The sequence below is a fragment of the Phyllobates terribilis genome, unplaced genomic scaffold (assembly GCF_046119375.1).
Source record: "Phyllobates terribilis strain yellow unplaced genomic scaffold, ASM4611937v1 Scaffold_9__5_contigs__length_417890890, whole genome shotgun sequence".
Lineage (NCBI taxonomy): Eukaryota > Metazoa > Chordata > Amphibia > Anura > Dendrobatidae > Phyllobates > Phyllobates terribilis.
The window spans coordinates 230,684,677-230,698,716 of NW_027362769.1; the positions used below are offsets into that span (position 1 = coordinate 230,684,677).

At 48.3% G+C, this 14,040-nt stretch overlaps 1 long non-coding RNA gene across 1 annotated transcript in view; it reads left to right on the forward strand.

Annotated features, from left to right (window-relative positions):
- The first annotated feature begins 889 nt into the window (after positions 1–889).
- The window catches only part of LOC141160944 (uncharacterized), a 94,189-nt gene continuing 81,038 nt past the window's right edge, over positions 890–14,040 (forward strand). The window contains exon 1 of the long non-coding RNA XR_012250587.1: positions 890–1,094. This is a non-coding gene — a long non-coding RNA (uncharacterized lncRNA). The remainder of the gene's footprint in view (positions 1,095–14,040) is intronic.

Genomic DNA, 14,040 nt, shown 5'->3' on the forward strand with positions numbered 1-14,040 from the left:
CTGCATTGCCAAACATGGAGATCTCCTGCAAACCATTGCAGGGCGACAGTCTGTCACCTCTGACACACCCGTGACACTGTCCTTTCCTATAGTGTTTTTGGAAGAGGACGATTCGAGAAAATCTGAGACCCCTGCTCTACTAATTCTAATTTATTATCTCAACCTATACTACTGACTCTCCCACGATTGAGTTTCCTGGGAGATTTCAAGCTGATTTCGTAGTGTGCGGGAAATTTGACTCTCCCAGGTTCTGTTTTTCTGGGAGATTTCCAGCTGATTCAACAGTGTCCAGGATATCTTCTGACTCTGCCAGGATCTGATTTTCTTGGTCATTTCCAGCTGATTCAGCAGTGTCCGGATGATCAGTTGACTCCTCCAGGACCTAGCTTTCTGAGAGATTTTAGGCAGGTTTGGAGATCTGACTCTTCCAGGACATGGTTTTAATGGAGATTTTAGGCTGAATGAACAATGTCCGGGAGATCTGCTGACTATTTCAGGAGCTTGTTTTCTGGTAGATTTCAGGTATTTTCAGCAGTTTCTGGGAGATCTGCTGACTCTTCTAGCACATAATATTTTTGGAGATGCAGGGCTGAATTGGCAGTGTCTGGGAGATCTGACTCTTCCAGGACATGGTATTTAGGGAGATTTCATACTGATTCAGGAGTGTCCTGGAGATCTGCTGTCTCTTCCAGGAGCTATCTTTCTAAGAGATTTTTAGCTCTTCTCTGATACTGAGTATGGTGGTCAACAGAGTAGAATTCTGTGCAGCCATTTCGAACTGCTAACTATACTGTACATTGCTCATAAAAGGTACACACTGTACAGTATGATTTTATCAGCCTTGATTTGATAAGTCATAACACAAGTTGTGTTTGTTTAAGAGGCAAGTTAAGAAACCGTAGCTATAGCTACAGCAAATCTAGAAAGGGGCTAAACATTCAGCCCACGCAGCGCTACACTCTGAAACCTTTTTGAGAATATGGAGGCGGCGGAGCTGTGTGGACTTTCCCTTTCTGACAATGTCTTATGGATACTGAAAAAGAAAGTCTAGCCATGAAAGTACTTACCAATGCTGCATCAGGGGTGGAGACACGGTATGTTTAGGGGTGAAAGCCTGACGGTAGTCACTAGCAAGTGACCACATCACAGATTCCACTGTAATCCTACGCAGAGCTGCCTTGTCTGCTGTTCTTAAATATGTTGTGCACTATTGGACTACCCTCTATTAATGGGCCTAGGAGCTGAAAAAAAAAATATACTCACTTTTCAGACCAGTGCCACTCCTCAGTATTTAGCAAAGCAGTCCCCGACAGTGCATCAATATCCAGTGGAGGCATCATGGGAGCACTGCAGCCGATCATAACACTTAGGCGCAGCCCTCATGTGTTGCCCCAGTCGAATTCTGATGCCTGGAGATCGACGGGGGAATGCAACACTAAGTCATGAGGAGCAGTGCCAGTGTGGGGGGGTGAGTATGTTGGGTTTTTTTTTCACCTTCATGGGCCCAGTAGCAGACAGCTCTTTTTACTAGAAATTTTATATTTGAATAGAATTGATCCATATCTGTTAAAGAATAGATATACTAAGGTTTTGCAGGAATCTATATTGATAGTCTATTGCCATTCAGGTGAATAGAGCTCAATTCATGATAAGTTATTGTACTGGGAATAGTCATGTATTATGTGTTCTAAAGGGGTATTTTATGTGGAACAAGTTGTCATCTATAACAGGGATATACAGTGGGGGAAATAAGTATTTGATCTCTTGCTGTTTTTGTAAGTTTGCCCACTGACAAAGACATGAACAGTCTATAATTTTAAGGGTAGGTTCATTTTAACATTGAGAGATAGAATATCCAATAAAAAATCACATTGTATAAATTAGATACATTTTTTTGCATTCTGAAGTTAGAAATAAGTATTTGATCCTCTGGCAAACAACACTTAATACTTGGTGGCAAAACACTTGTTGGCAAGCACAGCAGTCAGACGTTTTCTGTAGTTGATGATGAGGGTTGCGCACATATCGGGAGGAATTTCGGTCCACTCCTCTTTGCAGATCATCTCATAATCATTACGATTTTGAGGCTGTCACTTGGCAACTCGGAGCTTCAACTCCCTTCATAAGTTTTCTATGGGATTAAGGTCTGGAGAATGGCTAGGCCACTCCATGACCTTACTGTGCTTCTTTTTGAGCCACTCCTTTGTTGCCTTGGCTGTATGTTTTGGATCATTGTCTTGCTGGAAGACCCAGCCACGACCCATCTTCAATGCTCTTACTGAGGGAAGGAGGTTGTTGGCCAAAATCTCGCGATACATGTGACCCCATCCATCCTCCCTTCAGTACGGTGCAGTCGTCATGTCCCTGTAATGCAGGTGCCGGAATGCAACACACAGAGACACAAGGCGAGGACAGTCAGAGATGAATATATACAGTTTATATATAGATATAACAGGTATTCTAAACAAGGGAATGGCAACAGGGGTAATGAACAGTAACTTGAAATATTAATAAAATGCGAAGTCTCTCAAGGTAATGTGGTGCACCCAATCATGGGAGTCACCACATCAGTTCTTTAACTCTGTATATGGCCCTAGCGGGGGTCACCGGTTATTCCCGCTAGGCCAAAAGTCTTTTCTGGACAAAGTAAATTAAATCACATTTAGCTTCTTCCGCCCCAACCATTCCCCTCCCAACCTGAGTACCTAAACCCAACTGGCCCCGGTACTGTGAGTGAATAGTAGAAGTGACGGCCCTGTTTACGTATGCAGCTCGTCTGCTTTCACCGGCATGACTTTCCTGGCGCAGCCGTCTCCCAACTCCTCTCTTTCTGGCCGTTGGAGGCAGTCTCTCAAGCCATGGATAGGGGGTCCAGACATCATCTGTCCTTAGGCCATCCACGCTGAACAGACGGTTTGACAGTTGTGCAGGTAGTACCGTCTATAGGGCAGGAAACTAGCTCCTTCCTCCTCTTCTTCATTGTCACCCAATCCACGTTGAGATGAGATGAGGCTGGGCTGTGTGGAATCACCCTGTGTGATTCCTTGCTCCATCTCATCGTGCTCCTTCCTCCTCCTCCTCTTCTTCCTTGTCACCCAATCCACGGTGAGATGAGATGAGGCTGAGCTGTGTGGAATCACCCTGTATGGTTCCTTGCTCTATCTCATCGTGCTCCGCCTGCAATGCATCATCTTTAATTGTGAGCAGAGAGCGTTTCAGAAGACAGAGAAGTGTGATGCTAATTATGGCGTCATCGCCGCTCACTATCTTAGTGGAGTCCTCAAGTTTTGGAGGATGGTACAAATGTCTGACATCCATGTTCACTCTTGAGGTTTTATGTGTGGAGTCTGACCTGAATACCGACAGCCTTGTTGATGCTAGTAGTCAACAACTGCCCTCTTCTGCTCACAAATTCTTCCCAACATCTGCAATGTAGAGTTCCAACACGTGAGGACATCGCAGATCAGTCGGTGAGCTAGATGCTGCAAACGCTGCTGAAGCACGGAAAGGGCGGCGGAAGCTGTACTTTGACAAGCAAATCCAACAGATCCAGGTAGGTTTTGAGGAAGCGCTAAACCATGAGGTTAAGCACATGGGCCAGGCATGGTACGTGTGTGAGCTCACCTCAGAGCCGCCACCAGATTTTGGCCATTGTCACACATGACCATGCCTGGCTGTATGGTCAGCGGTGTCAGCCACATATCTGCCTGCTCATTTAGAGCTGTCCACAACTCTTCAGAATTTTGCAGTTTGTCACCGAAGCATATTAGTTTCAGCATAGCCTGTTGCTGTTTGGCAGAGGCAGTGCTGAAGTGCTTCCAGCTTGCGACTGATGTGGTCATTTCGGAGATGGAGGCTGAAGAGGAGGAGGAGGAGGTACAGGAGCTGTAGAATGTGTGGTCAACCATGATTGACCCAGGGCCCGCAATCCTCAACGTCAGGAGGACGTGTTCCGTCCCAAGATCCGACTAGGTCCCGGCTTCCACTATATTAATCCAGTGTGCCGTCAGCAAGATGTACCGTTCCTGCCCACAAGCACTTGTCCACGTGTCCGTGGTTAGGTGGACTTTCCCAGTAACTGCGTTGTTGAGGGCAAGTCTAATGTTGTGGGACACGTGCTCGTGTAATGCGGGGACGGCAGACCAGGAGAAATAGTGGCGGCTGGGGACCGAGTTCCAAGGGACAGCCGCCGCCATCAGGTTGTGGAAAGCTTCCGTCTCCACGAGCCTAAAAGACAACATTTCGAGTGGAAGCATTCTCGAAATGGGTGAATTTAGTAGTGTGGCCTGTGGGGCGTTGGCTGCGTATTTACGCTTGTGTTCCAAAGACTGGGGTAGGGACAACTTAACGCTGCGCTGGGACAAGGACGTGGACATGCTTGCTGATGGTGCTAGTTGAGAGTGTTCAACGACAGGTGCAGAGCGGGAGGCATCATGGCATGCACCATGGACAGGGGATTGGTGTGCACGCACAACAGCGGAACAAGCAGTGGTGTCACCCGCAGTCACTGTTGCTGGACCCTGGCACTCGGCATGGTGGGAGGAAGGAGGATCAGGGTGAGGAATATGTGGTCCAGACTCACGGCTACTGAGACTTGACCGTGTGGAAGACAGGGTGGTGGTGGTGGCTAAGTGACTGGAAGCATTATCTGCTATCCAACCAACAACCTTTTGACGCTGCTCTGTGTTCAATAGTGGTTTTGTTAGAACCTTGCTGTTAGGTTTTTTTTCCTTTGCTGGTCACATGACCTTGTTGGCCTATTTAGTCCTGCTCCGCCCTTCTGGCTTTGTATATCTACTTTCTAGCTAGCCTGTGCTCTGTATCTAACTCTGTTAGTTTGCTTGGTCTACGGACCTCTATGTTTTATCTATTTTGTTTGTTCGTCTGTCTGCTACTATTTCTGTTAGGAGGTGTCCCATATTCCTCCCAGTCCTTAGTACTTGTAGGGATTCCCTCCCCACATCTATAGGTCTTCGTACAGACTAGATTAGGACTTTAGCAGGTCTGATCGCAGGATCAGGTTCCCTGTTACATCGTAGGGATTCAGCTGAGTTCTATCGTAGGGACAGATCTCCTCTCTTTCCTTAGCTTTGGTAGCAGAACATAACAGTAAGTCCAGCCTGCAAATTCTCTAAGGAAAGATTTTTCTGTTCCATCATGGTGTCGGTTCAGGATTTGGCTCATCGCCTGCAGGGACTCTCTCTGGAGGTGGCCGAGCTCCGTCAGCACGTGAGTAACTGTCCTGGAGCACATTTCTTGGAGCCTAAGGTATGTTTGCCGGATTTGTTTTTTGGTGAACACCGAGAATTTTTTTCATTTAAAAATGCTTGCTTATTGTATTTTCGTTTGAGACCTAAGTCCTCTGGGGATGAATCCCAGCGCGTAGGGTTCATAATGTCACTTTTGCGCAAAGAGCCTCAGGAGTGGGCCTTTTCTTTGCAACCTAGTGATTCATGCTTCAGATCAGTGGATAGTTTTTTTTCTGCTTTGGGACTATTATATGATGATCCTGACCGTGTCGCATCAGCTGAGACTGAGTTGAGACGTCTAAAACAAGGATCGGGTAATGTGGAAAAATATTGTACACATTTTCGTCGTTGGTCCACTCAAACAGGGTGGAACGATTCTGCTCTGAAAAGTCTATTTCTTGCTGGGCTCAGTGAAAGGGTTAAAGACCTGCTAATTGCTTATCCTACACCTGAAGATTTGCAACAGGCTATGCAATTAGCTATACGGGTGGATAGAAGACTGCGTGCTAGGGTTAATGAGAGCAAATCCTCTGCTATGTCAGTTTCTGGTTATGATAATGTGTGTACTAACAGTGGTGAACCGATGGAGATTGGATCGGTGGCACCTCGCTCTCAAGAAAAAGACCGTAGTTTTTCGCAAGGCTTGTGTTTCTACTGCGGAAAATCTGGTCATTTGATTAAAGGCTGTGAGCTTCGTATGAAGAAAGAAAAAAAAATGGTCAGTCACGCCCGTATTGCCTGTTTAAATTCCAAGGGTATATTTTTAGCTGCTTCCACGATTGCTCAGGAAAAATTAATGGAATTTCGGGTGTTTGTTGATTGCGGGTCTACACTGAATGTAATTGATGGGGGATTCGTGGAAAAACTCAATTTAAAACCTGAACCTTTGTCATCCCCCATTGCTGTGGTTTCTGTGGATGGCTCCCCTTTGAAGAATATTACTCTCAAGGTCAGTGAATTTCCTCTCACTATTAATGGTGTTCACCATGAGAAATTGGATTTGGTAGTGTTGAATAACTTGCCTTCTCCAGTAATATTGGGTTTGCCCTGGTTAAAATTTCACAATCCTGTACTGGATTGGTCTACCAGTGAAATTAAATCCTGGAGCCATAAATGTTATGACAAGTGTTGTAACGGGCGTATTGCAGCTTTGGATAGGGGAGAATTGCCTGTTCCTATTCAGGATTTTTGGAGAGTTTTTTCTGAGAAGGAATCGCAGGTTTTGCCTCCCCATAGAGACTATGATTGTTCTATTGAATTTGTCCCTGGAGCGACTCTTCCTAAGAGTCGTTTATTTAACCTTACTATTCCTGAGAGGAAGGCTTTGGAGGAATACATACAGACAAGCTTGGCCGCCGGTCACATTAGGCCCTCTAAGTCTCCTGTGGCGGTTGGATTTTTTTTTGTAAAAAAAAAGGACGGCGGTTTACGTCCTTGTCTGGATTTTCGTGAGATTAACAAAATTACGGTACGCAATCCTTACCCACTGCCATTGATTCCTGATCTGTTTAACCAGTTATTGGGGGCCAAGTGGTTCTCTAAAATTGACCTTAAGGGGGCATACAATCTGTTGCGCATGAAGGAGGGTGATGAATGGAAGACTGCTTTTAACACTCCTGTGGGTCATTTTGAGAATCTGGTTATGCCTTTTGGTCTCACTAATGCTCCTGCATTTTTTCAGAATCTGATTAATGACATCCTTAGACCTTTGATCGGTAAAAATGTGGTTGTGTATTTGGATGACATTTTGATTTATTCGCCAGATCTGGAGTCTCATTGGCGGAGCGTGCGTGAGGTATTACAGTTATTAATGGACAATTCGCTTTTTGCTAAGCTGGAGAAATGTGAGTTCGCTGTACAGAGAATTAGTTTTTTGGGCTACATTATCTCCAGCAAAGGTTTTGAGATGGATCCGGTTAAGGTTCAGGCTGTGCAGGAATGGCCTAGGCCTATTGGTTTGAAATCGATACAGAGGTTTTTGGGCTTCGCCAATTACTATAGAAAGTTCATAAAAAATTTTTCTAGTATTGTCAAACCTCTGACTGATCTCACCAGGAAAGGTGCTGATGCGGTTCAGTGGTCTTCTGAGGCCATTGAAGCTTTTGTGTATCTCAAGGAGAGGTTCACCTCTGCTCCCATCCTTATGCAGCCTGATGTTACTAGGCCGTTTTTGGTTGAGGTTGATGCTTCCTCTGTGGGGGTTGGCGCAGTATTGTCTCAGGATAACGGGGATGGATTACATCCCTGTGCCTTTTTTTCAAAAAAATTTTCGGAGACTGAATTGAATTACGATATTGGTAATCGGGAATTATTGGCTATTAAACTCGCATTTGAACACTGGCGCCACTTCTTGGAAGGTGCGGAATTTCCCGTTCAGGTTCTTACGGATCATAAAAATCTGATATATCTTGATGCTGCCAAGCGCCTGAATGCCCGTCAGGCTAGGTGGGCACTGTTTTTCTCGCGGTTTAATTTCTCCGTTACTTACATCCCTGGTACTAAGAATGTTAAGGCGGATGCCTTGTCTCGCAGTTTTTCTCCCATAGTCGGTGCTGAGAAAGAGGAAAACATTTTACAAGAAGGTGTTGTGATAGCTGCTTTAGACTCCGTTTTGGAAGATGAGATTCTTAAAGCTCAGGAGAATGCCCCATCTAACACTCCTCATGGGAGGTTGTTTGTGCCTGAGACCTTTAGGAGAGATTTGTTTGTTGAGTGTCACGAATCTCGGTTGGCAGGTCATCCCGGAATCTCTGAGACCAAGAGACTGGTGGGTCGCAGTTTTTGGTGGCCTGGATGGCAGAAGGAAGTCATTAAGTGGGTGCGCCAATGTACTATATGTGCTAGATCTAAGTCCTCACATACTCCTGCTGCGGGGTTGCTTTGTCCTTTGGAGGTCCCCAGTGCTCCTTGGACACATTTGGCTATGGACTTTATAACTGACCTTCCCCCCTCTGAGGGTTTTTCTGTCATCTGGGTGGTCGTGGACCGCTTTAGTAAGATGTCACTTGGTTCCCTTCGTCAAACTGCCCTGCGCTAAAACTCTCGCTAAGGCCTTTGTCAAGGAAATTGTCAGACTTCATGGCGTTCCTACTGACATTGTTTCTGATAGGGGTCCTCAGTTCGTGGCTCGTTTTTGGCGTGCCTTTTGTGACAGGTTGGGAATTCATTTGTCGTTTTCGTCCGGATATCATCCTGAATCTAATGGCCAGACAGAAAGGAAAAACCAGGATGTTGAGCAGTTCTTGCGTTGTTTTGTGGCAGACAATCAAGAGGGGTGGTCTGAGTTTCTGCCACTTGCCGAATTTGCTCTGAACAATCATACATCTTCTTCTGCTGGTTGTTCGCCTTTTTTTTGTTGTTCTGGGAGACATCCGTCGTTTGGGTCGTTCTCCAAGTTGGGATCTGCCGTGCCTGAGGAGGAGAATTTTTCCGGTGATTTGGAAAGAGTTTGGACGGATGTGCGTGGTAATCTTCAGGAGGCCAACAGAAAATCTAAAGACTACTTTGATAGGAAACGACAGGAGGTTTTGTTCGCTGTTGGTGACATGGTTTGGTTGTCCTCTAGGAATCTGCGGTTGAGGATTCCTTCTAAGAAATTGGGTCCCAAGTTTGTAGGGCCCTTTAAGGTGCTTCAGGTTGTCAACCAATCTGCTGTTAGGTTGGAGGTTCCTACCTCCTGGAGAATTAATCCGGTCTTTCATGTCTCTCTGTTAAAAAAAGCTGTTGTGTCGGATGGTGACGCCTCTGCCTCTGTTCCTCCGGTGGTGGAGGATGGGGAATATGAAATTTCTCGCATCCTTGACTCTAGACGGTATAGAGGTAGTTTGCAGTATCTTGTGGCCTGGAAAGGTTTCGGACCCGAGGATAACTCTTGGGTGAGGTCAGATGATGTTTCCGCGTCCAGACTTATCAGAGCGTTTCACAGGAGATTTCCTGATAAGCCTGGTCCTAGGGGATCCGGAGGATCCTCTTAGAAGGGGGGATACTGTTAGAACCTTGCTGTTAGGTTTTTTTTCCTTTGCTGGTCACATGACCTTGTTGGCCTATTTAGTCCTGCTCCGCCCTTCTGGCTTTGCTGGACTTCATTGTATATCTACTTTCTAGCTAGCCTGTGCTCTGTATCTAACTCTGTTAGTTTGCTTGGTCTACGGACCTCTATGTTTTATCTATTTTGTTTGTTCGTCTGTCTGCTACTATTTCTGTTAGGAGGTGTCCCATATTCCTCCCAGTCCTTAGTACTTGTAGGGATTCCCTCCCCACATCTATAGGTCTTCGTACAGACTAGATTAGGACTTTAGCAGGTCTGATCGCAGGATCAGGTTCCCTGTTACATCGTAGGGATTCAGCTGAGTTCTATCGTAGGGACAGATCTCCTCTCTTTCCTTAGCTTTGGTAGCAGAACATAACAGGTTTTCTGCAGTTCCCTAGTAATTGGGACAGGATGTGGGTGTTTGTTGTGGCACAATTTCAGCTTGTCTTCGGCCTCTGCATGCACCATCACCATCACGTCCACTTCTCCGTCCCTTGCCAGGCACCTTGCCCATTTTTAATGGAGGACAATTTTTTCCATGTTCACAAGAAATGTCTGATTTTGGAACACTCTTATAGGTGTTATGTCTGACAGAGAACCATGGTTTTAAATAGCAGGCCTGTAATTTGCCAATACTATCCTTCACAGACACCTAGTGTGAATAGCTTGACTGACACACTGCAACGGAATGAAAATGTAAGAATTGTCTGATTTTGGAACATTCTTATACGTGTTATGTCTGACAGAGAACCACGGTTTTAAATAGCAGGCCTGTAATTTGCCAATACTATCCTTCACAGACACCTAGTGGGAATAGCTTGACCGACACACTGCAACGGAATGAAAATGTAAGAAATGTCTGATTTTGGAACACTCTTATAGGTGTTATGTCTGACAGAGAACCACGGTTTTAAATAGCAGGCCTGTAATTTGCTAATACTATCCTTCACAGACACCTAATGTTGTGGAATACCTATACTAACAGGACGTTCAATTGACCCTCTTGTGCTGTATCATGCACTGCAGTCTGCCATATTCACTGCCTACCTGCCTAACTCCTGCTATCAGCTCTGAATATATGCAGCAGGATTAGTCCTCAGAAGGACTGTTAGTTCAGTTATATATATGTTGTGGAATACCTATAATAACTATGAAGAAGTAAATCTCTCATTGACGTAGCAGCACCTCTCCCTACACTGCCTGATTCCGGAGTAGACTGTGAAGAGCATGGCGGTGCCATGTCTTATATAGACCTGATGATGTTGTGCGGCCAGCCAATCACTGTAATGCCCACAACCAACATGGCTACGGCATTACAGTGCATGGCAGGCAATCCCTGCATGTTCACTGGCTCTCTAAAGAGCGCCAAAGACGCAGGGAGGGGACCCGAGTTACAGCCCGAGCAACCCGGAAATACTCGTCGAGCGCCAAGCTCGTCGAGCACAATGATGCTCAGACGAGTACCAAGCAATGGCGAGCACGTTCGCTCTTCACTAGTTATTACTAAAATAGTTCTCCACTATCCATCATATATATTGTTATTTTGGGCTAGGTTGTGTAAAGTCCTATCTTGAATGGAGCAGAGGAATGCCTGCTCAACTTCCTCTACACTTATTGCCTATGGAACTGCCAGAAATTGCCAAGCAGTGTACTCAGTTTTGTTGGCCATCCCATACAAAATGAATGGAAGGTGGGTCGAGCATGCACACTTCCGCACCATTTAAGAAGGAGTTGTGCAGAGCCCTATTCTCTGGATGGCTGGGGTTGTCTGTAGTTGGACCCACAAAATAGCAAGTTATCACCTACCCACTTTTTGGGAATAACCCTTTTAAAGTTTCAGTTTATTATGTGGCGCCCCTGAGGGTTCGACCGCCACAGGAATGCTGCACTTCTTTAATGGAGTGTCGTGTTCCTCCTCTGAGGTAAGTCCGGTGCGATGATAGTTACCTAGTTTTGCATCCAACACCACATTTCCACCAGAGGGAGCTAGTGTGCACTAGGTGCGGCTCCCCTGGTTACAGGGAGACTGGGGAACACAAAGTGGTAGGAACCAGTTAGTGGGTGTGGGTGGAGGAACAGTTAGTTAGTGACACTTCTAATTTCATATTTAAGACAGTGCCATCTTCGATCTTGGTTCTTCGTTGGTCTTTCGGTCTCTTGTTGGTCCTTTTGGTTCTGTGTGGACCTGTCCTGTCAAGTGGTCGTACTGTGCTGTCAAAATACTGTGTGTAAAGTGACTTCCCTCCGGGAGCGCAAATCCTGTGTGGGCCTGCTCCGGTATGGGACACAGCCCTCGTACCCCGATCTTTGGGACGAGAGGTAGGTTGCAGACAAGGAATGTCTCAACCCGGCCAAGGACCAGGATCAAGAAGGCCCGGGAGCTTTAGAGTGTGGCTCCCTAGCAAATGGGTCCCAGGGAGGATGCAGACGGAGCGGAGTACGCCACCTGTCCTCTTCTACCTGATCTATTCAGAGGGATTCCGGCTGCAAGAGGGGTACCGGCCCCCGACACCCGACCTCGTACTCTATGTCCAGGACGAGAAAGCCCGGTTAGGCCCTGAGGATCCCGCCGGGCTTGGGATGGAGAGGAATTGCCACCCGAGCCATACACCTGAGAGGAGCTCAGAGGGAGACCCAGCCTATCTACACACGCACAGACGGGAAGGGGTAAAGTCTGTAGTGCAGGAACACTCTGGTGTAGGGACGCTACCAAACACTAGACTTCCTCGGAGGTAGTCGGACCCCCGTCCCTGGTGGCCACAGGACTCCGCGAGGAGCAGGGAGAAGCCTTGCGCTGCTTATGAGAACTGTGAGTAAAGCCTTGGAAATTCATCCCTATGTCCTCCGGACTGTTCATTACGCGCCATACCGTGCGACGCCGCATCCCTACTCCCGCACTACTACCCCCCCTTCATCCTGCCTTGCCTGCCCTGAGGCCGCGCTCCGCCTGTGGGGAGCAGCGAGAACTTTAGCTGCCATGACATCGGGCCTCAGCGGACTGTAGCGGCGCTGGTGGCTCATCACCAGACCCCACAGGTGGCGTAGTCGACAATTACCACTCAACCCGGAAAGCCCTAACATTTTTAATGTCGCGGCCCTGGGCACGAAACGGGTCCAGGCCACGGCTGCATCCCCCCTCAACATCTGACCCGGCTCCGAGTATCCCCAATCTTCCCAGGGCAGGGCTTGCGAGCGTCACATCACTGGCGTAGTCGGCAGGATATCGTGCCCGCAGCAACGGAGAAAAGTGCCCATTGCTATCGGGTACTGTGTGCCTTACACCTTGGACTGTTGTTTTGCACTTAAAATGGCGCCCGCCCAAGAAGAACAGGCGCCATAATGCTGTGAAAAGACTGTCTTTGTACACCTCCCATCGTGGGCTGGGCTCCCACTTGGCGCCAAAAATGTGGACTGCCCCTTCCATCAGAGACTGTCCGCGGGGTAATGCCCGTCAAACAGGATGGGCTGAACGAAGGCAGGCCTGTCAGCATTCCGCCCAGGAACCGCCCCGAAAGAGGAGGAAGAAGAAGGAAGGCAACAAGGTGCGGCCATGTCAGTCGGAGCTTGGCAGTCAACGGAGGCAGTCATGGATGCCTCTGGGGAGCGAGACCACGTGACCTCTGAACCAGGTCCAGGCCCTTCACCCGGGAGAGAGCGAAGTGGTGGCGTATTAACACCGGGAGATATTGAGTTTCTCCACTCGGAAGCTCCGGGACTTGCAAGGAGGCAGAAGGAGGCCCAGGAGGCAGCGACAGCTGCGTGGAAAGCGGAGATGCTGCAGCGGATCCGAGACCGCCGTCGAGGAGAGGAGGTTCCAGAAGCAGTCGGCCCGGAGGTCGAAGTCGAGGGTGACCTAGCGGCAGGTGAGAGTGGAGCCCCGGCTGCGGAGCCATCAGAGACGATCCTGGACCTCATGGCGGAGTACATAGTCCCCTACGCAGTCACATGGGAGCAAGCACTAGCTCCTGAGCTGCAACCGGCAGCTATTGGTGGGGATTTACGCTGTCACGAAAGCTCAGTAACGGAGGTGCCTGGAGCTGCGGAGGAGGCTACCGGCTCCAACCCGGACTGGTCCACATCGGTAGAGGACTTGCAGCAACCCGTCCTAACCCCGCTACCTGAACCGGCGGTAACCTGGCCCGAGGCCGAGGAGTGGGCCTGGGAAAACCAGGGGGGCGACCTTATGGGCTTCCCGCGGGAGACCAGATCTGAAGCGCGCAGGAGGAGCCAATGGTGCAGCGACCAGATCTTCCAACTGGCACGGGAGCAATGTCGGCGGGAGCAACGCTGCGAGCCCCTTGAGGTGAGGACCAAGGCTACAAAGACTCGGGCGCGACTGGAGGAGGCCACCCGTCCTAGTCCCCGGTATGAAGGCCAGGTTGTGCGTTTTCACCATGAGATGGGGTGGGGGTTTATCCGGTGTCCCATGTTCCAGGACGATGTGTTTGTCAGCCGGCGGGACGTCGAGCCGCGCCTTAAGAAGGAACACCCCGGCCTTAACCTCTTCCCGGGCGATACTGTGACTTTCACTCGCCACCAGGGGGAGCGTGGGTGGTACGCCCTGGACGTCCGCAAAGTGTCTGGGAGTGACACCACCACGCCCTCAACCTCAGGAGACCGGCTAGCCTCTGTCGGGAGGAATGAGCCCTTCCCTCCACGTGAGCCCCAAGTCTAAATCAGCCCCCCGGCTGCTGTTGCTGTTGTTTTATGTTTGAAAATTTGCTGCTATTTTCTGTGTTCCTTCATTTATAGAGACTCTGG